This window comes from Microtus oregoni, unplaced genomic scaffold (genome assembly GCF_018167655.1).
Source record: "Microtus oregoni isolate MIOR12 unplaced genomic scaffold, Mior012 000002F_ref0000024, whole genome shotgun sequence".
NCBI classification, from domain to species: domain Eukaryota; kingdom Metazoa; phylum Chordata; class Mammalia; order Rodentia; family Cricetidae; genus Microtus; species Microtus oregoni.
In genome coordinates, this window is record NW_024543061.1 from 31,067,025 (window position 1) to 31,093,668 (window position 26,644).

Genomic DNA, 26,644 nt, shown 5'->3' on the forward strand with positions numbered 1-26,644 from the left:
TTTTTGCAGTCTTCCTAATTCGAATTCACCACACCAGCTGCTTGTGTCCCCAACGATGAGAACTCTGCAGGAGAGAACAGGACAGTTCATGGGGACTCTCTCACAGCAGCAGTGGGGACGGCAGTGTGTGCTGTGATGCACAGATGTTGGATTCCATGAATGCCCATGTGCAAGGGAGCCTCACAAAGGACAGAGAAACATGACACTATGAAAGCACTAGGACAAAGGGGACAACGGGTGTCTTCTGAGGTTGGGGTGAACTGACATAGAGGATTCCAATGGAAAATGATGAACTGAGCTCAACTTGTCATGTATTGCCAAGGTGATAGCATTGTTAAGATTCACAGTCAAGGCTGTCTGAGATGAGGGGTCTCTTGCTTTTCCCCCACAATGTTTACTCTCTATTCTTGACCACATAAGATGAGTCAGAACAGAAAGCTGTACACTTACACTAACTTTAGAAACACTGTCTTCTCTGAGATAAGCATTGGGATCTCTGGCAACAGTGTCCTTCTCCTCTTCCATGTCCTCACACTCAGTAGTGAGCACAAGCCCAGACTCACTGACTTACCTGTTGGCTTCTTAGCTGTAATCCACCTTCTGTTGCTGCTGGTTGCGAGCATCATAGCTGCTGATATTTTCATGTTTCCTCAAGGATGGGACGACATCACATGTAAATCTCTTTTCTTCTTATACAGATTTTTGAGGGGTCTCTCTGTTTGTGGCACCTGCTTGCTGAGTGTGCTCCAGGCCATCACTCTCAGCCCTAGAAACTCCTGTTTAGCAAAGTTCAAAAGAAAATTATCCCCAAGTCACAACTTAGGGTCCTTGTTTGTCCTTTGTTCCTTCTATTCATCTTTTTCCACTTACCTTTTCATCTCCATGGTTAAGACCCCTAATGTGACCTCAGACCACCTACTCTATATGACTGAATCTTGCTCTCTTGTACATTTCAGTTTCCCAATGAAATACATAATGTCCACATTGTTCATCTTCAGGGACGTTTTCGTTATGGGTATCATGGTCCTCTCCAGCGGGTACATGCTGATTCTGCTGTGCAGGCACAAGAAGCAGGTCCATCATCTTCACATCACCAACTTTTCTTCAAAAGCATCACCAGAGCAAAGGGCCTCCCGGACCATCCTGCTGCTCTTGTGCTTCTTTGTGCTCATGTGTGTCTTGGATAGCATTATGATATTCTCAAGGCATATGTTCAAAGATGATCTAATATTTTACTTTATCCTGCTGCTTGTGAGCCATAGCTATGCCACAGTCAGTCCTTTTGTGTTCATCAGCACTGAAAAGGATATCATTGGTCTTTTCTTGTCAATGTGTTAGAGGACAGTGACCAGAGTGTAATATCTCAGCTTACACAAAGAAGTGGGTTTTGGCCATGCATAAACACCTATAATAACAGGATATAGAGATAGGAGGATCCTTGGGTCCTGATATTCAATAGTCTGGTTGTGGTGTTACTGAGAGAATTTGTCTAGACGGATAAGAAAGACTGGGAAAGAGAAGAACACCTGCAGTATGAATTCTAATTGGTGTTAATAATATAAACCCAGAGGCTTATATAGGGGTTAACACTGAAGACCAGAGAAGCAGGGTGCCAGTCATTAGAGAGCTCTTTTACCTCTACCAGTACTCAAACTGAAGGGGTGATCCTGCCCTCAGACTGCATCCCCAGACTGCCTCTGTCTTCACCAAACCACAGACTTTACTACAGAGGCAAGCATAATCAAAATTCTTTGTAAAGCATTTATACTTGAGTCAACCAATATGGCATCCAAACAATTGATGACCTGCCCATTGATCTCGTGGCCCTAATCCACATATTATTGTTTCTGACCACCACAGTTATAGTTACAGACTTTTTTTTCTGGTTGAGATAAGAACATTATATGTAAATTCCTTGTCTACTCATACAGAATTTTTAGGTGTCTCTCCCTGTGTACCACCAGCCTGTTGAGTGTCCTCCAGACTGTCATCCTCAGTCCCAGAAACTCCTGTTTTGCAAAGTTCAAGCACAAATCTCCCTATCACATCTCATTGCTCTTCTACCCATGAGTGTCTCCTCTAGGGCCATTGGCAATTACTTCTTAGTGTCTATTACGACCACAAACATTTTGACCTTGGGTAACTATACGTATGGTACCCAATTCTAGTATTTTTTTTATCTAAGAGTTATGTAATTTGAAGTACATTTTCCACACTGCTTGGCCCTCAAGGAAGCCTTTCTTATTAGTCTCATTGCTCACTCCAGCGGGTACATGCTGACTCTCCTGTGCAGGCATAAGAGGCTATTTCAGCATCTTCACAGCACCAGCCTCTCTCCAAAAGCATCTCCAGAGCTAAGGGCCACCCGGACCATCCTGCTACTCATGAACTTCTTCGTGGTTTTCTACATTTTGGACATTGTTATCTTCCACTCAAGAATGAAGTTCAAGGATGGCTCAATATTCTACTGTATCCAGATCTTGTGTCCCATAGCTATGCTACAGTCAGTCCTTTTGTGCTGATTAGTACTGAAAAGTATATAATGAAATTTTTGAAATCAATGTGTGGGAGGACAATAAATATTTGATTATTCAGTGATGGGTATGATCTCTTCACATAAACAATATGCTGTCATCAGAGCTGTGAATTGTGTCATGGTGGGAACAATCTGTGCCTTAAATTAAAATATGAAATCATCATTTTTTTTGTTGAATCTGTTTACTATGTGTGGATGGCAGGTTATATAAAGAAAATTAATTGCCTTGCCCTCACATATCATGTGAAGTTTTTATTTCTTCATGGGTGTTTCATGGAGACCTGTGAGGTTATTCTCACTTGACCTGTTAACACATTGCTTTTAATTTTTTAAATAAAAATTTATTTTTAAGTTTTAACTCTTTGTGTGTGTGTGTTGTGTGTGTGTGTGTGTCTGTGTGTGTGTTTGCGTACATGTGAGTACATGTGTGTGTGTTTCTGTGTGTCTACATGGATGTGGATGTCCATAGTTGTCAGAGTTATCATATACTCTAGAGCTAGAGTTATGGGCCATTGTGGGCCACCCAATGTAGGAGAAGGCAATCCAATTTGAGTGTTCTACGAAGCAGTATCCTTGCCTGCTGAGCCATCTCTATGGCACAATGATGTAGGTGGGTCTTCTTTCTATCTTTTGCTTTCATTGGTTAATTAATAAAGAAAACTAATGAGCCAAGCAGTGTTTAAAAGAATACAATTTAAAAAAAAAGAATACAATTTGTATGTTGGTATTTTGCGGTATAAGCTAGCCAAGTGGCCGGGAGCTGGGCAGCAGGAGCACAGCCTGCTGTTCCTAATACCAAGTGGCACCCAACGTGATGGACTAAATCCACTTAAAAACCTGAGAGGGCTTTTAAAAAAAGGAGAGTGAGTGTAACACAGCTTTTTGCTGTTTGCTAGAGTGTGCTCCATAGAATTTTTCCTGACTCTGCCTCAGCAGGAAAAAAGCCATGCCATTTTAAAGTGAAGCTTCCTGGGTTGTGCTGCCAGCGTGAACTCTGGCTATAAAGCATTTCAATGGCTTTTAAGGGACTGAATAGTGAAGAAAGTACTCTGAGACCATGCCTGTGCTTCCTTCCTAGGCAGACTGTGGGATCAGGCTTAGGCAGTTGGGAGAGCATGGCAGATTTCTTCTGCCCTACAGAGAGATGTTTCCAGGCTGCACAGTGCTCTGCCTGTCAGATTTGTCTGTAACTTGGATGAAAAGAGTTTCTGGGCTACACACTCAGTCTCAGAGTTAAAGTGCTGAGTGTGGCTCCTACCTAGTGACCCCTGAGCTAGTGGAAAATTGTACGTCCTCCATTTTGAAATTGGAGAAAGTTGGAGCCAACATCCAGAGCAGCCTGTCACTCTGCATTTCAGTGGCACAACTGATTCAGTCACAAGTGGCTCTGCCCGCAATATCTATTTTTGACCTGTGAATGTCATAGCTTAGATTCTTACATGCTTAGTGATTTAACACTGCAAAGCATATAATGCTCCTGGATAGTAAAAAATTACAGATTCACAATAGGGCAGATTCTGACATAAAATACTTCTAAATGGGGCATACTGTTAGATAAACGTAGGTTTGGGAGAGAGAACATAAAGAGTATAAAGAGTCATAAACAAAGTTATGTTAAAAAAGAGGGTAAAGTCTTTAAAGAGACAGAGTAAAGATAGTTATAGACTAAAAGAAATAAAGAAAAATAAGCCACGTAAAAATTGAAAATTAGCAGAGTGTCTGGATTATGTATTTTATTGTGTTTTCTTTAAAATTTTTGACTGGGAAGGAGCTAAGTACAAAAACCATTTCATTAAATGAGCTGCTAAGCTGAACCTGCATATATGTTCTAAATGTATCTTGACTTCAGAATTTGGATCTAAGGATATCATGCTTTGGAAAGGGTCTTCTTTTGTTTTCACAGAGGATGAGACCCTGTGGATTGCTTCTATCTTAATATGCTATGATAGACCACAGCCTCCTGAAAGGTTGCTGTGAACACCCTTAAAAAATATTTCACTCAACTGCTGACTTAGATGAACCTGGCATACAGGTTACACCATAAAAGATCTGATTAACAGTGTCCCTATTCAGCACAAAGCATTTTTGAGAGAAATAACTGCCCCCATATTCCCAAATATTGTTTCTAAATGTTCTTTTACATTTAAAGGGGGATATGATATAGATATGAATAATTTGCATTGGTATGGATTTTAAGGTCGATTTTGTTATATGTATATGTTTTTCTGATCTTGATTAAGGTATGTGATTGTATAGTTCATTTAAAAATGTAATGTATAATTAAGAAATATAGGTTAATACATAATCATCGATAATAGTCAAGTTTGTAGTCATTTTAGTTAGATTTTCTAGATGTACATAGATATATTTCAGATAGGCATTCTTCATAGCTTTCAAAGACTGTAGAAGATGGCATTTTAAATGTTTTAATAACTTAGGGCTTTTCATGACAATGAGACACATCTGCTACTGACAACACTAGCTACTTAAAGAGGAAGATGGGCATTGAAGAGGCTCCTTATGGAATTTGGTACCATTTGATCAAGAAACTGCACTTGCCTGGACTCTTGCATAAACTGGACACAAAGAACCTGCAGAGAGAGGACTGCTGAACTTTCCTAAAGGTGAGATGGCCTTTCCGGGTTCCTGATTCATAAAAGAGTCTGTGAGACATTCTGAAGAACACAGCAGATAATGACTAACTGCCTTTGAATTTTCCTGCTTCATGAAAATGTCTTCTGGATACTGTGGGCATGAAGGCTGAAGATGGATTCCCCAATGATACAAAAAACTTTGGATAACTGTCCAGACGACGAGATGTCTCTGTCCTTTCTAGAGTTTGGAAGTTGCTTATTTCTTGTTTACTTAGGTAATATTATATCCATCTGGAGTCTTTAATGGAGTTGAAGAATGGATAGATAGTTATATTTTTCCTTAGTTATGATAAAAGACAAAGTATATATAAATATTGTAACTGTAATTCTTTCTTGATAACTGATTTGTTATTTTACTATGTTAAAGTGAAAGCCTTTCTTTTTTGTTTAATCAGAAAAATGGGAAATGATGTAGCTGGTTCTTCTATCTATCTGTTGCTTTCACTGGTTAATTAATAAAGAAAACTGCTTGGCCTGATAGGTCAGAACATAGGTAGGCAAAGTAGACAGAACAGAATGCTGGGAAGAAGGCAATGAGGTAAATGCCAAAGCTCTCCTCTCTGTGAAGGACACAGGTTAAGATCTTTCCCCGGGAAGCCACCACCTCGTGGTGCTACACAGATTACTAAATATGGGTTAAAGCAAGCTGTGAAAATTAGCCAATAAGAGGCTGGAACCGATAGAACATACAATGTTTAAAAGAATACAGTTTCCGTGTCATTATTTTGGGTAAAGCTAGTCATGAGATGGGTGGCAGGAAGGCAGCCCCCATCCTTCTACAGCACAGTCCAACACTTTAAATATGTGAGCGCTTATGACAGTTTCAATAATTCAGTTGCTGCCATTGTTTATATTTTGAAAAGCTACATAACCACATATTGTTTTTAGAATAAATTATTACATGATCAAGTAAACACATGTGCATGGAGAAAAAAAACTATATACAGACGACCATACTGTTATTTGCACAATGATGCTCCTATAACTTTATTTAAAATAGTCATAATCAAAGGTAAAAGAGCCACTGTCTATGGTGCCAGAACATGGTTTCCCAATGCTAAAGAATGTTAGTTTTGGTACACAAGGAACACATTCAACATCTTACCATGCCAGTGAGAGACAGGAGTCCACACCTCAGTGAATTACTAAAAAAGACAGAGCTTAAAGGAGTCAAATTGATAGAGATAAAGAACAAAGTACTTTTTATGGGGTCAAAACATACAAATTTAAATAGTGGACTAGACATAGATAATTACTTAGCTGCAACATCAATACAAGTCAGCGAGAACTGTCAGATTCTGGTGTGCCTACATATTTGTATCTAGGACCTCTTCAGAGACACACTTAATGCAGGGGAACACAAACAGTCACACACAGCTGAACAGACTCAGAGGCACGCTTCACACGATCAACGCTCTGGGAGGCAACTTCATACACACCAACATACTTAGACACAGTTCACATAACTTAACACACTTAGAGGCACACATCACACAATGCAACACACACTCAGAGACATCCTTCACACAGATGGACACATTTACCCAAACATTTCACACAGCTTACACACTCATAGGAACACATCACACAGGTGAACATACACTCAGTGAAACAATTCACACTGCTTAGCACACACTCAGAGGCACCCTTCACCCAGCAAAAGTGTGAGGCACTGTCACGAACATGAACCCATTCACACCTAGAGTTGAGTGGAAAGAGAAAGACCGGAGGTCTGTTCCATATCCTGTGTACTCTTTGAGTGAGTCACAGCGTTCAGATCAGCCTGCATGTTACCCGACAGAATGGTGTTTAGCAAGGTGATGCGAGAGAACCTTTAAAATATCAAGAGTGTGGTTGACTAGAAAGAAACCACACAGCAGTAAGATGCATAAAACACGTGAGCAGAGGGTCCTTGTGGCTCAAGTCTGTAGCCCTGAAGCGGAAACAGGAGGGAGGTGAGAGCAAAGACAGCATGAGAGACAGGAGTGAGTCCAGGCCAACACACAAGGCTACAACACCAAAAACAAAAAGAAAGAATATTTTTATTAAAAATTCCAAAATAAACATATGTACAACATGCAAGGGAAAGGTTTAGTATTGCTTGATGCCCCTGGGTGAAGAGCATGAAACACACAATGAGACACCACAATCACACATCAGAGCAGCACCGACACTGAGTGTCAGATGGAATGGCAAATGCTAAGAGCTTTGTGGAAAGGTATGGGAATTTCAGAGTCGCAGACAACTCATGGGAGCATCCAAACCCCTCATGCTAAAGCAGAGAAATTAAAAAGTCTGAAATTGGTAGAGACCAATTACCTATGAGGTTAAAAATGAGCCAAGTTTGGTCGCCTATATGATGTGACCCTGGCACTCCTCTGACAGATGTGTCATGGGAGTTAATGAGGAAAGTTTGAGCCCAGCACCCGCCCCACCACCTCAGTTTGATGTTTTCTAGGATGCAATGGAGTAAAACTAACAGACAGACAAAATTCCCACCAGGGATGCCATGTTCCTCAGGGCCCCAACGGGATCTTAGTCACACACAGGCATTAGAATTGCAGGTTTCAGAGAGGCAATAAGGCACCAGTAACCCAAGTCTGTGAGGATCTCCTCAGGCAGAGACCTCCCCTGTCATGTCCATCTGGGTAAGTGCTCTGCACACAGTGCAGACTCGGAAGGTGTTCGGGACCTAAGTAGGCTATAGAGGAAGAGCGGTGGGTTCAGGGAGGTTTTCAGCATCTGCAGGAGATGCTGAGCTCTGGCAGCCCCTCAGCACAGGGGACTGTGTACCGCACAAATGAGGGATTTGCAGTGAAGGATGTTTGTCTCTGTAATTTAGAATCTTCCAATTACATTGCATTAACCTTAAGCCTGTATTCCTTTTTTGATTGTAAAATTTCAGATTGACTAGCTGTGTCAGAATGCATGTTCCATGTGTGTACTTTTAATATATAAAATAAGAGAATCGATGTTTTCTTTTTACATTTCAATTAAACCCTCTTAGCATGTGTGGTTGTCATATCCCAAATATGAGTATTATAAGTGACTTCTGTAGATAGGGTAATTAAAAATAATTTCAGGATCTTTTGAAATGAGTCTATCCCCAATTTCATCTCTTAGAGAATATTGTCTCACTACAACAAAGTATATAACCAAGATTTCTCATATATTTTTCTTCCTCAGTTCACCTTCAGAAGTTGCCAACTGGTGGTGTTGGTCTCTGCCCAGACTTTAAAAGTTTTGAAAAGTCAGTGGAGTAGACCATGGAGAAGAAACAGCAGACAACTAACTATACAGCACAGAGAGAATATGATGATCTCTCTGGACCCTGAGGAACCAGGAACTGGTAAGTGCAGAGCTTGGGGGAATCAATCTTTATGTTCTATTAACTGGAATAAAAATCACTTCCAATTCCTCTGATAGGGGAAATTCATGGACCTTCCTCTCTTCAGAGAAGCCGATGGGACAGACTATCTCATTCATTTCCTTTGCTCTTTGCATAGCTTTCATATTTTTCCAAACTGCACCTCTTTTTCTAGAGAGATAAACTCAAACCTCCGTACTTTTACTGTTACTCACAGTGCATGTGACAAGGAGGGCAAAGTCACTTAGGGAGAAAGCCAGTCTCAGCTGTGACTGCGGTGTGGGGAGCGTCAGGACGGCAGGTTCTTCTGCAGCCCATGTGAGTTTGCCAGAGCTGAGAGTGGCATCTGTGGCCAGGCTCCACAGAGTTCTCTCTCTCACTCTAAAGGAAAGCTGCCCTACTTCAGTTTCTGGAGGAGTATGCAAACACTTAGTGAACATTCTGGCTGCTGGCTTTAGCCCTGAGAAGACCTGTAATCATTTTAATTACAAAAACAAACATGAAGGGTAATTTCAGCAGTTTTGCAGAAATAGCTGTCATTTCTTAGTGATTTTCTTCATCATATTACTCATGTTGATTAGCTTCATGGTCTCTCTGAACACAGAGCTGGATTCTTCTTTTGATGGTTTGCCTCTCCTGATACACCAACCATCTCTCTAGTATAGCTCCAGCATTGCAGGTCGAACTGTGCAACATACAGAGGATACTGGCCTTACCTCCTCCTAAGCCCACATGTAGGAGGCAGGAGCAGTTTCCCTTTCCAGACCACCCCATGCATTTTGTAATGTCTCACAGCAGGGGTGAGAACGATGACCACATGCTAAGGGTGCATTGCTGGATTTTGATCATAGTGTAAACTGGAGATTGTGTTAATTAAATGAAAACCTGAAGTCAGGAAGTGGAACCAGCAGCTAGTTGACAGGAATTAGCCATATAGGGCAAAGAGGGAGAGCACTGGCAAAATCAGAAGATTTAAATCTAGATAAAAAACAGCAGAGGTGAGTGGTATGAAGATGCCAAAACCAAGAGCATATTTCATAATAATAAGCGTGGACAGGTATCCCTCAGCCCTGACATAAACCATGCTCTGTTTGCTTTCAGCACCAGATGATGGGTGGGCTGTATATGTGCTATAGCTATAGAGGAGGAAGCAGACATTACTCCTCATTTTCTTCCTCCCAGATGCAGTAGGCAACCAGCGTGCACTAGAGAACGCAAATTTTTTTCCTTTCCTTCCAATTTCCACAACTCTCCAGATCACAAATGCAGGTCATTTTCCTGACCTGTTGTGACTGCGTTGACGTGTATTTAATGATGTCAATGATCTCAGGTTGTCTACGATTTGGGTAAAGACTGAATGATGCGGTTTCTACAGTCATGACTTCCTGACTCTGTGCAGTCCAGGGAGGGAATTCTAGCTCTGTTGCCCTGAGCAGTTGAAGCCTTCACAGCTGTTTCTAGCAGGAAATGCTCAGGATCCTTCTGGATATTTCTTCATCCTGGTGTGGTTTTTTCTTCTCTTCTGTCCTTTAAACCTTTTCATTCTCTTCCCCAATGTGGCCTCTTTCCTGGTACCTATTTCACAAAGCCCCATCATTTCTCTGTTACTTAAGCGCTTATATCAAAACACCAACCCCTTGGGCTGGAGAGATGGCTCAGTGGTTAAGACTATTGCCTGCTCTTCCAAAGGTCCTGAGTTCAATTCCCGGCAACCACATGGTGGCTCATAACCATCTGGAATGAGGTCTGGTGCCCTCTTCTGGCCTGCAGACATACGCACAGACAGAATATTGTATACATAATAAATAAATAAAAAAATAAAAGAAACAAAACACCAACCCTTTCTCTTTGCATGATACAAGAGGTCTTCCCGTAGCTATCTCAGCATATTCCCTTGCAAGTTCTATTTTGAGAAGTGCCTCTTAAATCACCTTGCTGAGGTCATAGAATATCTGTTGTGTCTGCTGACCACAAAGTCCATGCTTAGCTGGGCAGATGTGAACTAAATTGCCTGATCTAGGAAGGTAGGACAGGCTATGAGAGGCCCTATAGCTTGTTTCCTGAAGGGTGCACAATTCTGAGAATGCTCTCTATAGCAATGACACACTAGCCAAGACGGTAGCATCTTTCATTGCAGGACTTACTTTGTAATACATAAAGAATTTGACACCATGTATATTTGGATGTAGAAATTGAATGAATGCAATTGGGTGTCCTGAAAAATGTGGACGTAGTGTGTAACTTAGGGAGTTGTTTGTCCCTGGCAAACTGGTACCCATTATTATATGAAATCATGTCCCCATCCTTGGTCTGTGTTCTGTAGAAAGAAAGAGAACTTTGTCTTGGTGCTGTGGAATTCCACCTCCAGTAAAGCTCTTCCTATTGTTTCAAAGCAGAGTTCCCTGAAGCCAAGATGTTGAGAATATCACAGAAGGTTCAAGGCCTCTGCCCCTGCCTTGCTTTCTGAAGAGTTTAAGTTTTCAGGACTGTGGTTTCTGAAGTGACAGAGAATATGAGATTTTATAGGTAGTGAAACACAGCACACAGGACTTTGACAATGAGATATTTGTGTAAGAATAAAGTTTCCTCTCACCCATGCCTCTTTCTGTCTATTCTCTTCTCTCTGTCCTCTTTCTTTTCATGAGCTAAAAAGAACTAAGGAAACCTGGGTATTCCAAAGGAATAACATGCTACTTAGCAAAGCTAAAATGTATGTTTCAGACAAGCTTCTCTTAGGATTTTTAATTATTTTTATTTTTGGTGATGTATGTATTTAAAATGTATGGAATTTGTGTCTGCATGTACATCTGCACATTAGAAGTTGGCAGCAGACTTCATGGGGCTACAGTTCTAGACAGTTATGAACCTCGATGTAGCTACTGAAAATTGAACTCTGAGCAGTCTCTGCAGCCCAGATTTTTTCATTTTTAATTACATGCATCTGTGTTTACATGTGTGCAGATGTCCACAGTAGGGCATCAGATCACCTGAAGATGAAGTCAGAAGCAGTTGTCAGCTTCTTGATGTAGATACTGGGAACTAATCCTGTGTTCTCTGCTAGAGCAGTATGTTCTCCTAACTGCTGACCCTTCTCTCCAGCTCCCACGCTAGTCTTTTTAGTCTTTTTATGTGGTGTTGACACCCACGCTCAGATCTTCTGCTTCCTTAACAAGTGCTCTTATCCTTGGTGCCATTCCAAGCCCTTTCAAGCTAGTCTTTTAGAGCGTGTCAGTGCATGCGTTATTTAACATGAACTGCATGTATTTCAACACACAAACACACACATGCTTGCACTCACAGCATTTATTCTGTAAGTCTACAGAGGTCATCATGGACTGGTGACAGTGTGTTACGTGTCAGCACTTGGAGGATCATGGAACCTTTATTGCCACTGCATTGTGATTTCCCCAGGTTCATTAAGAGAATCCATTCTGTACACAACATATGTGTACAGAAAATTATTTTTCTTTTCTTTACTTTGGGAAAATTGATCTTTCTTCTTCCTTTTTCCCTCATTGACTGGGACCTGAGAAATACCTTTTTATGTTATAGAAACATTCACAATTAAGTAGAAATAATTTAATAAAACTATTCACCCAAAATACTATTGCTATATAAAATACCCAGTCTCTTTATCAGGCAAATCGATTAACTCTTCTTGTGATACTATAGAATTTTTATATTTGGATATTGTCTTTAAAAATATTTTGGCCATCCATCACCAGATGAAGGTTCTATGATGATATGCAAGATATTCGTCAGTATTGCTCTCGGATAGGGTCATTTCAGGTTCCCAATCCTCAGATGCCCAAGGAACTAACTGGGAACCTCATGTTGGGCATTTGGGAGCCCCTCTAGGGTCAAATCTCTTCCTCACCCTAAAGTGGTTCCCTTAACTAAGAATTGTGGTTCCGTGCTCCCCTATCCACCTTTCCTTTATCCCAATTCTCCTGATTCCCCAAGTCCCCCCTCCTTCCCTTCTACCTTTTCTCTCCCCATCTCCCCTTACCCCCATCCCACCCCACCCCCAAGATCCTAATTTTCTCCCCGGCAATTGGGTCTACTTCCCTTAGCCAAGAGGATAACTATATGTTTTTCCTTGGGTTCACCTTCTTACTTAGCTTCTTTAGGTTCACCTATTGTAGACTCCGTGGCCCTAATTTATGGCTAGAAACCAATTATGAGCGAGTACATCCCATGTTCATCTTTTTGGGTCTGGGACACCTCACTCAGGATAGTGTTTTCTATTTCCATCCATTTGCCTGCAAAATTCGAGAAGTCATTGTTTTTTACCGCAGCGTAGTACTCTAGCGTGTATATATTCCATACTTTCTTCATCCATTCTTCCATTGAAGGGCATCTAGGTTGTTTCCAGGTTCTGGCTATTACAAATAATACTGCTATGAACATAGTTGAACAAATGCTTTTGTCATATGATAGAGCATCTCTTGGGTATATTCCCAGGAGTGGTATTGCTGGGTCCAGGGGTAAGTTGATCCCGAATTTCCTGAGAAACCGAAACACTGACTTCCACAGTGGTTGCACAAGATGGCATTCCCACCAGCAATGGATGAGGGTACCCGTTCCTCCACAGCCTCTCCAGCAAAGGTTATCCTTGGTGTTTTTGACTTTAGCCATTCTGACAGGTGTAAGATGATATCTCAAAGTTGTTTTGATTTGCATTTCCCTGATTGCTAAGGAAGTTGAGCACGACTTTAAGTGTCTTTTGGCCATTTGAACTTCCTCTGCTGAGAATTCTCTGTTCAGTTCAGTGCCCCATTTTTTAATTGGGTTAATTAGCATTTTAAAGTCTAGTTTCTTGAGTTCTTTATATATTTTGGAGATCAGACCTTTGTCTGTTGTGGGGTTGGTGAAGATCTTCTCCCAATCAGTAGGTTGCCTTTGTGTCTTATTGACTATGTCCTTTGCTTTACAGAAGCTTCTCAGTTTAAGTAGGTCCCATTTATTCAATGTTGCCCTTAATGTCTGTGCTTCTGGGGTTATACATAGGAAGCGATCTCCTGTGCCCAGCTCCTGTAGGGTACTTCCCACTTTCTCTTCTATCAGGTTCAGTGTGTTCGGGCTGATATTGAGGTCTTTAATCCATTTGGACTTGAGTTTTGTGCACGGTGATAGATAAGGGTCTATTTTCATTCTTCTACAAGATGACATCCAGTTGTGCCAGCACCATTTGTTGAAGATGCTTTCTTTCTTCCATTTTATACTTTTAGCTCCTTTATCGAAAATCAGGTGTTCATAGGTTTGTGGGATAAAATCCGGGTCTTCTATACGATTCCATTGGTCGACTTCTCTGTTTTTATGCCAGTACCACACTGTTTTCATTACTGTAGCTCTGTAATAGAGTTTGAAGTCAGGGATGGTAATGCCTCCAGAAGATCCTTTATTGTATAGGATTGTTTTGGCTATCCTGGGTTTTTTGTTTTTCCATATAAAGTTGATTATTGTCCTCTCCAGATCTGTGAAGAATTTTGATGGGATCTTGATGGGGATTGCATTGAATCTATAAATAGCCTTTGGTAGAATTGCCATTTTTACTATGTTGATCCTCCCAATCCAAGAGCAAGGGAGGTCCATCCATTTTTTGGTATCCTCTTCAATTTCTTTCTTCAATGCCTTAAAGTTCTTGTCAAATAGATCTTTCACTTCCTTGGTTAGATGTACCCCAAGATATTTTATGCTGTTTTTGGCTATTGTGAATGGTGAAGCTTCTCTGATTACCCTCTCTGCTTCCATATCCTTTGTGTATAAGAGGGCGACTGATTTTTTGGAGTTGATCTTGTATCCTGCCACATTACTAAAGCTGTTTATCAGCTGTAGGAGTTCTTTGGTGGAGTTTTTGGGGTCGCTTATGTACACTATCATATCATCTGCAAATAACGAAAGTTTAACTTCTTCCTTTCCAATTCGAATCCCCTTGATTCCATTATGTTGTCTTATTGCTATTGCTAGAACTTCAAGCACTATATTGAAGAGGTATGGGGAGAGTGGACAGCCTTGTCATGTTCCTGAGTTAAGTGGGATGGCTTTGAGTTTCTCTCCGTTTAATTTGATGTTAGCTGTCGGCTTGCTGTATATAGCTTTTATTATATTTAGGTATGACCCTTGTATCCCTAATCTCTCCAAGACTTTTAACATAAATGGATGTTGAATTTTGTCAAATGCTTTTTCAGCATCTAATGAAATGATCATGGATGGAGACAGAGACAGAGACCCACACTGGAGCACTGGACTGAGCTCCCAAGGTCCCAATGAGGAGCAGAAGAAGGGAGAACATGAGCAAAGAAGTCGGGACCACGAGGCGTGCACCCACCCACTGAGACAGTGGAGCTGATCTACTGGGAGCTCACCAAGGCCAGCTGGACTGTGACCGAAAAAGCATGGGATAAAACCGGACTCTCTGAACATGGCGAACAATGAGGGCTGATGAGACGCCAAGGACAATGGCACGGGGTTTTGATCCTACTTAATGTGCTGGCTTTGTGGAAGCCTAGCCAGTTTGGATGTTCACCTTCCTAGATATGGACGGAGGGGGGAGGACCTAGGACTTACCACAGGGCAGGGAACCTGGACTGCTCTGTGGACTGGAGAGGGAGGGGGAGAGGAGTGGGGGGAGGGGTAGAAGGGTGGGAGGAGGGGGAGAAGGGTGGGAGGAGGGGGAGGGAAATGGGAGGCTGGGAGGAGGTGGAAACTTGTTTTTTGTTTATGTTTTTTTCTTCTTTTCTTAATAAAAAAAATTATAAAAAAATATTTAACACCAAAAAAAATATTTTGGCCAATTACTCATCAAAATTGTGAATTCTAAAATAAACACATATATTTATAGACTTTAATATGTTTTCTTTCTCTCAATATCAGATACTACAGTCACATGGTCTAAATTATTATACAAGAGCATCATTTTATAACCTTAATTTTACAATGACATATCTCTTAATGCCATCTCACTGGACAAACTATAAAATGTTAGTGCTCTCATGTGTGCTAGAAAAACACTGTAGAGTCGGTTCTCTCTCTACTTCCCATGGGTTCTGAGGATTGACTAAGGATCAAGCTTTCATGTCCACTGTCCAGGGTTGTGATCCTCCTGTCTCTACCACTTAAGACTAACCTACCAGCGTGCACCAGCACACATGTCTTTGTTGGTTGCATCATCTTGTCTGTATGGGTGATGCTACATGAAATCAAACACATTTGTTCTATTAGAGACATTCTGCCAGCCTACCATTTCACAAACTTCCTGGTAGAAATTTTAGACTCATGTCCTTTGAGTCAGGAGAAATAACAGCACTCACTTGCAGGAGAGATGACGTCAGAATCCTAAGGAGTTCACCTTTCATGTTGGCTTGTGTGCTTTTCCTTCCTCTGGAACCACATGAAGGAATGCTACTGTAATGGTAGTTCTGTTTGAATTCTCACAGAGTAACTCTGAATTCTCATACTATATAAGGAAAAATTAGAACCTATGTGTGGCTAATATTTGATAGCGACCAACAACTTGCTTGTAGTGAAAATGGTCAAGGTGAAGAGAGAAACAGCAGGATTCAAAAAAGAAAAGCACATTGGAGTTCTGTAGAGGCTTGTGCAAATGTTACACTGTCCTTGCTTTCTTCCCTCATTTCTGTCTTTTTCATTTCAGGCAGGGATGAGGCTGAACAGTCATTAACAGAGCTGCCTTCACTGTCCAATACTACACGCATAAGGCATACGTGAGAAAGGCATCAGCCAACACTTAATCGAGACCATCATGTGCTGGACACACTTCATGCCTGGTGTGTAGTCTTCATTGCATGTCACTCATGATGTACTCCAGACACAGGAACATGGCTGTCCACATGATCTAGAGGAGGTGACTGGAACTCAGCCTCAGAGTTCTCAAAGCAACACTCTGAGACAATGGCAGGTCACAGGGAGAATTTGAAGTAGTCTATAAGGGATCACAATTCTCAACATTTGTAATAAAACATTATTAAGAATATTTGGTAGTAGAGGAACAGAAGAAAGAGGGCACTAAAATAAAGGACCCTGTCCGTGGCAAGCCCATGGAAGTTCTGTCCTGTGAAGGTGGCATTTCTAGTTTTTGCAGTCTTCCTAATTTGAATTCACCACAACCAGCTACTTGTGTACTCGATGATGAGAACTCTGCAGGGAAGAAGAGGACAGTTCATGGGGATGCTCTCACAGCAGCAGTGGGGACGGCAGTGTGTGCTGTGATGCACAGCTGTTGGATTCCATGAATGCCCATGTGCAAGGGAGCCTCACAAAGGACAGAGAAACACGACACTGGGAAAGCACTAGGACAATGGGGACAGCGGGTGTCTTCTGAGGTTGGGGTGAGCTGACATTGAGGATTCCAATAGAGAAAGATGAACTAAGCTCAACTTGTCATGTATTGCCAAGGTGATAGCATTGGTTAAGGTTCACGGTGAAGGCTGTCTAAGATGAGGGGTCTCTTGCTTTTCCCCCACAAGGTTTACTCTGTGCTTCCTAACCATATAAGATGAGTCACAACAAAAAGCTGGACACTTACACTAACTTTAGAAACACTTTCTTCTGTGAGATAAGCATTGGGATCTCAGGCAACAGTGTCCTTCTCCTCCTCCACATCCTCACACTCAGTAGTGAGCACAAGCCCAGACTCACTGACTTGCCCATTGGCTTCTTGGCTGTAATCCACCTTCTGGTGCTGCTGGTTGCGAGCATCATAGCTGCTGATATTTTTATGTTTCATCAAGAATGGGACGACATCACATGTAAATCTCTTTTCTTCTTATACAGATTTTTGAGGGGTCTCTCTGTTTGTGGCACCTGCTTGCTGAGTGTGTTTCAGGCCATCACTCTCAGCCCCAGAAACTCATGTTTGGCAAAGTTCAAAAGAAAATTATCCCCAAGTCACAACTTAGGGTCCTTGTTTGCTCTTTGTTCCTTCTATTCATCCTTTTCCAATTACCTATTCATCTCCATGGTTAAGACCCCTAATGTGACCTCAGACCACCTACTCTATATGACTGAATCTTGCTCTCTTGTACATTTCAGTTTCCCAATGAAATACATAATGTCCACATTGTTCATCCTCAGGGATGTTTTCATTATGGGTATCATGTTCCTCTCCAGCGGGTACATGCTGATTCTGCTGTGCAGGCACAAGAAGCTGGTCCAGCATCTTCACATCACAAACTTTTCTTCAAAAGCATCACCAGAGCAAAGAGCCTCCCGGACCATCCTGCTGCTCTTGTGCTTCTTTGTGCTCATGTGTATCTTGGATAGCATTATGATATTCTCAAGGCATATGTTCGAAGATGATCCAATATTTTACTTTATCCGGCTGCTTGTGAGCCATAGCTATGCCACAGTCAGTCCTTTTGTGTTCATCAGCAATGAAAAGGATATCATTGGCCTTTTCTTGTCCATGTGTGAGAGGACAGTGACCAGAGTGTAATATCTCAGCTTACACAAAGAAGTGGGTTTTGGCCATGCATAAACACCTATAACAACGGGATATAGAGATAGGAGGATCCTTGGGTCCTGGTACTCTATAGTCTGGTTGTGGTGTTAGTGAGAGAATTCGTCTAGACGGATAAAAAAGACAGGGAAAGAGAAGAACACCTGCAGTATGAATTCTAATTGGTATTAATAATATAAACCCAAAGGCATATATCGGGGTTAATGCTGAAGACCAGAGAAGCAGGGTGCCAATCATTAGAGAGCTCTTTTACCTTTAGCAGTACTCAAACTGAAGGGGTGATCCTGCCCTCAGACTGCATCCCCAGACTGCCTCTGTCTTCACCAAACCACAGACTTTACTACAGAGGCAAGCATAATCAAAATTCTTTGTAAAGTATTTATACTTGAGTCAACTAATATATCACCCAAGCAATTGATGACCTGCCCATTGATCTCGTGGCCCTAATCCACTTATTATTGTTTCTAATCCCTGCAGTCATAGTTACAGACTTTTTTTTCTGGTGGAGATAAAAACATTATATGTAAATTCCTTGTCTACTCATACAGAATTTTTAGGTGTCTCTCCCTGTGTACCACCAGCCTGTTGGGTGTCCTCCAGGCTGTCATCCTCAGTCCCAGAAGCTCCTGTTTAGCAAAGTTCAAGCACAAATCTCCCTATCCCATCTCTTTGCTCTTCTACCCATGAGTGTCTCCTGTAGGGCCATTGGCAATCACTTCTTAGTGTCTATTACGACCACAAACATTTTGACCTTGGGTAACTATACGTATGGTACCCAATTCTAGTGTCTTTTATCTAAGAGGTATGTAATTTGAAGTACATTTTCCACACTGCTGTCCCTCAGGGAAGCTTTTTTTATTAGTCTCATGGCCCACTCCAGCGGGTACATGCTGACTCTCCTGTGCAGGTATAAGAGGCTGTCCCAGGATCTTCACAATACCAGCCTCTTTCCAAAAGCATCTCCAGAGCTAAGGGCCACCCCGACCATCCTTCTGCTCATGAGCTTCTTTGTGGTTTTCTATATTTTGGACATTGTTATCTTCCACTCAAGAATGAACTCCAAGGATAGCTGAATATTCTACTGTATCCGGATTCTTGTGTCCCATAGCTATGCCACAGTCAGTCCTTTTGTGCTGATTAGTACTGAAAATCATATAATTAAGTTTTTGAGATCAATGTGTGGGAGCACAATAAATATTTGATTATTCAGTGATAGGTATGATCCCTTAATATAAACAATATGCTGTCATCAGAGCTGTGAATTGTGGCATGGTGGGAACAAACTGTGCCTTAAATTAAAATATGAAATCATCATTTTTCTGTTGTATCTGTTTACTATGTGTGGATGGCTGGTTATATAATGAAAATTAACTGCCTCGCCCTCAGATATCATGTGAAGTTTTTATTTCTTCATGGGTGTTTCATGGAGACCTGTGAGGTTATTCTCACTTGACCTGAGTTAACACATTGCTTTTAATTTTTTAAATAAAAATTTCTTTTTAAGTTTTAACTCTTTGTGTGTGTGTATGTGTCTGTGTGTGTGTTTGCGTGCATGTGAGTACATGTGTGTGTGTTTCTGTGTGTCTACATGGATGTGGATGTCCATAGTTGTCAGAGTTATCATATACACTAGACCTAGAGTTATGGGCCATTGTGGGCCACCCAATGTAGGAGAAGGCAATTAAATTTGAGTGTTCTAGGAAGCAGTATCCTTGCCTGCTGAGCCATCTCTCTGGCACAATGATGTAGGTGGGTCTTCTTTCTATCTTTTGCTTTCATTGGTTAATTAATAAAGAAAACTAATGAGCCAAGCAGAGATTAAAAGAATACAATTTGTGTGTTGGTATTTCGCGGCATAAACTAGCCAGGCGGCCGGGAGCTGGGCAGCAGGAACACAGCCTGCTGTTCCTAATACCAAGTGGCATCCAATGTGATGGACTAAATCCACTTAAAAACCCGAGAGGGCTTTAAAAAAAAGGAGAGAGAGGTTAACACAGCTTTTTGCTGTTTGCTAGAAGTGTGCTGCAGAGAATTTTTCCTGACTCTGCCTCAGCAGGAAAAAAGCTGCACCGTTTTAAAATGCAGCTTCCTGGGCTGTGCTGCCAGCGCGAACTCTGTCTATAAAACATTTCAATGGTCTTTATTGGACCTAATCGGGAAGAAAGTACTCTGAGACTATGCCTGTGCTTCCTGCCTAGGCAGACTGTGGGATCAGGTTTAGGCAGGCAGGAGTGCATGGCAGATTTCTGGCACCATACAGAAAGATGTTTCCAGGCTGCACAGTGCTCTGCCTGTCAGATTTGTCTGTAACTTGGATGAAAAGAGTTTCTGGGTTGCACAGTCTCAGAGTTAAAGTGCTGAGTGTGGCTCCTACCTAGCGGCCCCTGAGCTAGTGGAAATTTGTACGTTCTCCATTTTGGAATTGGAGAAAGTTGGAGCCAACATCCAGAGCAGCCTGTCACTCTGCAGTTCAGAGTCACAACTGATTCAGTCACAAGCGACTCTGCCAGCAATATCTATTTTTGACCTGTGAATGTCACAGCTTAAATTCTTACATGCTTAGTGATTTAAAACTGCAAAACCAATAATGCTCCTGGATAGTAAAGAATTGCAGATTCACAATAAGACAGATTCTGACACAAAAGACTTCTAAATGGGTCATACTGTTAGATAAACGTAGGCTTGGGAGAGAGATCATAAAGAGTATAAAGAGTCATAAACAAAGTTTATCATGTGAGGCACGCTTCACACGATCAACGCCCTCAGAGGCAACTTCATACAGACCAACATACTGAGACACAGTTCACATAACTTAACACACATAGAGGCACACATCACACAACCCAACACACACTCAGAACATCCTTCACACAGATGGACACACTTCCCCAAACATTTCACACAGCTTACAGACTCATAGGAACACATCACACAGGTGAACATACACTCAGTGAAACAATTCACACTGCTTGGCACACACTCAGAGGCACCCTTCACCCAGCAAATGTGTGAGGCACTATCACGAACATGAACCCATTCACACCTAGAGTTGAGTGGGAAGAGAAAGACCAGAGGTCTGTTCCATATCCTGTGTACTCTTTGAGTGAGTCACAGCGTTCAGATCAGCCTGCATGTTACCCGACAGAATGGTGTTTAGCAAGGTGATGCGAGAGAACCTTTAAAATATCAAGAGTGTGGTTGACAAGAAAGAAACCACACAGCAGTAAGATGCATAAAACACGTGAGCAGAGGGTCCTGGTGGCTCAAGTCTGTAGCCCTGAAGCGGAAACAGGAGGGAGGTGAGAGCAAAGACAGCATGAGAGACAGGAGTGAGTCCAGGCCAACACACAACGCTACAACACCAAAAACAAAAGGAAAGAATATTTTTATTAAAAATTCCAAAATAAACATATGTACAACATGCAAGGGAAAGGTTTAGTATTGCTTGATGCCCCTGGGTGAAGAGCATGAAACACACAATGAGACACCACAATCACACATCAGAGCAGCACCGACACTGAGTGTCAGATGGAAAGGCAAATGCTAAGAGCTTTGAGGAAACGTATGGGAATTTCAGAGTCGCAGACAACTCATGGGAGCATCCAAACCCCTCATCCTAAAGCAGAGAAATTAAAAAGTCTGAAATTGGTAGAGACCAATTACCTATGAGGTTAAAAATGAGCCAAGTTTGGTCGCCTATGTGATGTGACCCTGGTACTGCTCTGATAGATGTGTCATGGGAGTTTATGGGGAAAGTTTGAGCCCAGCACCCGCCCCACCACCTCAGTTTGATGTTTTCTAGGATGCAATGGAGTAAAACTAACAGACAGACAAATTTCCCACCAGGGATGCCATGTTCCTCAGGGCCCCAACGGGATCTTAGTCACACACAGGCATTAGAATTGCAGGTTTCAGAGAGGCATTAAAGGCACCAGTAACCCAAGTCTGTGCAGATCTCCTAGGCAGAGAATTCCCCTGTCATGTCCATCTGGGTAAGTGCTCTGCACACAGTGCAGACTCGGAAGGTGTTCGGGACCTAAGCAGGCTGTAGAGGAAGAGCGGTGGGTTCAGGGAGGTTTTCAGCATCTGCAGGAGATGCTGAGCTCTGGCAGCCCCTCAGCACAGGGGACTGTGTACTGCACAAATGAGGGATTTGCAGTGAAGGATGTTTGTCTCTGTAATTTAGAATCTTCCAATTACATTGCATTAATCTTAAGCCTGTATTCCTTTTTTGATTGTAAAATTTCAGATTGACTAGCTGTGTCAGAATGCATGTTCCATGTGTGTACTTTTAAGATGTAAATAAGGGAATCGATGTTTTCTTTTTACATTTCAATTAAACCCTCTTAGCATGTGTGGTTGTCATATCCCAAATATGAGTATTATAAGTGACTTCTGCAGATAGGGTAATTAAAAATAATTTCAGGATCTTCTGAAATGAGTCTATCCCCAATTTAATGTCTTAGAGAATATTGTCTCACTACAACAAAGTATATAACCAAGTTTTCTCATATATTTTTCTTCCTCAGTTCACCTTCAGAAGTTGCCAACTGGTGGTGTTGGTCCCTGCCCAGACTTTAGAAGTTAAGAAATGTCAGTGGAGGAGACCATGGAGAAACTGCAGACATCTAAATATACAACACAGAGCGAATATGATGATCTCTCTGGACCCTGAGGAACCAGGAACTGGTAAGTGCAGAGCTTGGGGGAATCAATCTTTATGTTCTATTAACTGAAATAAAAATCACTTCCAATTCCTCTGATAGGGGAAATTCATGGACCTTCCTCTCTACAGAGAAGCTGATGGGACAGACTATCTCATTTATTTCCTTTGCTCTTTGCATAGCTTTCATATTTTTCCAAACTGCACCTTCTTTTCTAGAGAGATAAACTCAAACCTCCGTACTTTTACTGTTATTCACAATGCATGTGACAAGGAGGGTAAAGTCACTTAGGGAGAAAGCCAGTCTCAGCTGTGACTGCGGTGTGGGGAGGTTCAGGACGGCAGGTTCTTCTGCAGCTCATGTGAGTTTCCCACAGCTGAGAGTGGCATCTGTGGCCAGGCTCTGCAGATTTCTCTCTCTCACCCTAAAGGGAAGCTGCCCTACTTCAGTTTCTGGAGGAGTATGCAAACACTTAGTGAACATGCTGGCTGCAGGCTTTAGCCCTGAGAAGACCTGTAATCATTTTAATTACAAAAACAAACGTGAAGGCTAATTTCAGCAGTTTTGCAGAAATAGTTGTCATTTCTTTGTGATTTTGCTCATCCTATTATTCACGTTGATTAGCTTCGTGGCCTCTGAACACAGAGCTGGCCTCTGCTTGGTGATGGTTTGCCTCTCCTGATACACCAACCATCTCTCTAGTATAGCTCCAGCAAGCAGGTCGAACTGTGCAACACACAGAGGATACTGGCTTCACCTCCTCCTAAGCCCACATGTAGGAGGCAGGAGCAGTTTCCCTTTCCAGACCACCCCATGCATTTTGTAATGTCTCACAGCAGGGGTGAGAACGATGACCACATGCTAAGGGTGCATTGCTGGATTTTGATCACATTATAAAGCTGAGATCGTGTTAATTAAATGAAAACCTGAAGTCAGGAAATGGAACCAGTGGCTAGTTGACAGGAATTAGCCATAGAGGGCAAAGAGAGAGAGCACTGGCTAAATCAGAAGAGTTAAATCTAGATAAAAACAGCAGAGGTGAGTGATATGAAGATGCCAAAATCAAGACCATATTTCATAATAATAAGGGTGGACAGGTATCCCTCAGCCCTGACGTAAACCATGCTCTGTTTGCTTTCAGCACCAGATGATGGGTGGGCTGTATATGTGCTATAGCTATAGAGGAAGAAGCAGACATTACTCCTGACTGTCTTCTCCCTGGATGCAGTAGGCCACCAGCATGCACTAGGGACCACAAATTTTTTCCTTCCCTTCCAATCTCCTCTTCTCTCCAGATCACAAATTCAGGTCATTGTCCTGACCTGTTGTCACTGGTTTGAGGTCTATTTAATGATGTCAATGATCTCATGTTTTCTACGATTTGGGTAAAGACAGAATGATGCGGATTCTACAGTCATGGCTTCCTGACTCTGTGCAGTCCACGGAGGGGATTCTTGCTCTCTTGTCCTAGCAGTTGAAGCCTTCACAGCTGTTTCTAGCAGTAAATGCTCAGCATCCTTCTGGATATTTCTTCATCCTGGTGTGGTTTTTTCTTCTCTTCTGTTGTTTGAGCCTTTCCATTCTCTTCCCCATTGTGGCCTCTTTCCTGGTACCTATTTCACACAGCCCCATCATTTCTCTGTTACTTAAGTGCTTATATTCATTCAGAACACCAACTTTTTCTCTTTGCACGATTGAAGAGGCCTTCCCAGAGCTATCTCATCATATTCCCTTGCAAGTTCTATTTTGAGAAGTGCCTCTTAAATCACCTTGCTGAGGTCATAGAATATCTGTTGTGTCTGCTGACCACAAAGTCCATGCTTAGCTGGGCAGATGTGAACTAAATTGCCTGATCTAGGAAGGTAGGACAGGCTATGAGAGGCCCTATAGCTTGTTTCCTGAAGGGTGCACAATTCTGAGAATGCTCTCTATAGCAGTGACACACTCGCCAAAACGGTAGCATCTTTCATTGCAGGACTTACTTTGTAATATGTAAACAATTTGACACCATGTATATTCGGATGTAGAAATTTCAGAAATGAAATTGGGTGTCCTGCAAAATATGGACGCAGTGTGTAATTTAGGGAGTTGTTTGTCCCTGGCAAACTGGTACCCATTAATATATGAAATCATGTCCCCATCCTTGGTCTGTGTTCTGTAGAAAGAAAGAGAACTTTGTCTTGGTGCTGTGGAATTCCACCTCCAGTAAAGCTCTTCCTATTGTTTCAAAGCAGAGTTCCCTGAAGCCAAGATGTTGAGAATATCACAGAAGGTTCAAGGCCTCTGCCCCTGCCTTGCTTTCTGAAGAGTTTAAGTTTTCAGGACTGTGGTTTCTGAAGTGACAGAGAATATGAGATTTTATAGGTAGTGAAACACAGCACACAGGACTTTGACAATGAGATATTTGTGTAAGAATAAAGTTTCCTCTCACCCATGCCTCTTTCTGTCTATTCTCTTCTCTCTGTCCTCTTTCTTTTCATGAGCTAAAAAGAACTAAGGAAACCTGGGTATTCCAAAGGAATAACATGCTACTTACCAAAGCTAAAGTATATGTTTCATACTGGCTTCTCCTTAGATTTTTATTTTTGCTTATGTATGTTTTTAAAGTGTATGGAATTGGTGTCTGCATGTACATCTGCACATTAGAAGTGGGCATCAGATCGAATGGGCCTACAGTTATAGACAGTTGTGAGCCTCAATGTAGCTACTGAAAATTGAACTCTGAGCAATCTCTGCAGCCCAGATTTTTTCATTTTTAATTACGTGCATCTGTGTTCACATGTGTGCAGATGTCCACAGTAGGGCATCAGATCCCCTGAAGATGAAGTCAGAAGCAGTTGTCAGCTTCTTGATGTAGATACTGGGAACTAATCCTGTGTTCTCTGCTAGAGCAGTATGTGCTCCTAACTGCTGACCCTTCTCTCCAGCTCCCATGCTAGTCTTTTTAGTCTTTTTATGTGGTGTTGACACCTACACCCAGATCTTCTTCTTCCTTAACAAGTGCTCTTATCCTTGGTGCCATTCCCCGGCCCTTTCAAGCTAGACTTTAAGAGCGTTTCAGTGCATGTGTTATTTAACATGAAGTGCATGTATTTCAACACACAAACACACACATGCTTGCACTCACAGCATTTATTCTGTAAGTCTACAGAGGTCATCATGGACTGGTGACAGTGTGTTACGTGTCACCACTTGGAGGCTCATGGAACCTTTATTGCCACTTCACTGAGATTTCCCCAGGTTCATCAAGAGAATCCATTCTGTACACAACATATGTGTACAGAAAATTATTTTTCTTTTCTTTACTTTGGGAAAATTGATCTTTCTCCTTCCCTTCTCCCCATTGACTGGGACCTGAGAAATACCTTTATATGTTTTGGAAACATTCACAATTAAGTAGAAATAATTTAATAAAACTATTCACCCAAAATACTATTGTTATATAAAATACCCAGTCTCTTTATCAGGCAAATCGATTAACTCTTCTTGTGATACTATATATTTGGATATTGTCTTTAAAAATATTTTTGCCAATGAGAATTTTGAATTCTAAAGCAAACACGTATATTTATAGACTTTAATATGTTTTTTTCCCTCAATATTTGATACTATGGTCACATGGTCTAAATTATTATACAATAGCATCATCTTATAACCTTAATTTTACAATGATATCTCTTAATGCCATCTCACTGGACAAACTATAAAATGTTAGTGCTCTCATGTGTGCTAGAAAAACACTGTAGAGTCGGTTCTCTCTCTACTTCTCATGTATATTAGGATTGTCTCAGGATCAAGCTTTCATGTCCACTGTCTAATGTTGTGATCCTCCTGTCTCTACCTCTTAAGACTAGCCTACCAGCGTGCACCACCACACATGTCTTTGTTGGTTGCATCATCTGGTCTGTATGGGTGATGCTACATGAAATCAAACACATTTGT

The 26,644-nt window shown here is 41.6% G+C and overlaps 2 pseudogenes; both read left to right on the plus strand.

Annotated features, from left to right (window-relative positions):
- Window positions 1–420: 420 nt before the first annotated feature.
- LOC121436045 lies at window positions 421–2,587 on the plus strand (annotated as a pseudogene).
- Window positions 2,588–17,675: 15,088 nt separating this feature from the next.
- On the plus strand, window positions 17,676–19,240 carry LOC121436050 (annotated as a pseudogene).
- The last annotated feature ends 7,404 nt before the right edge of the window (window positions 19,241–26,644 follow it).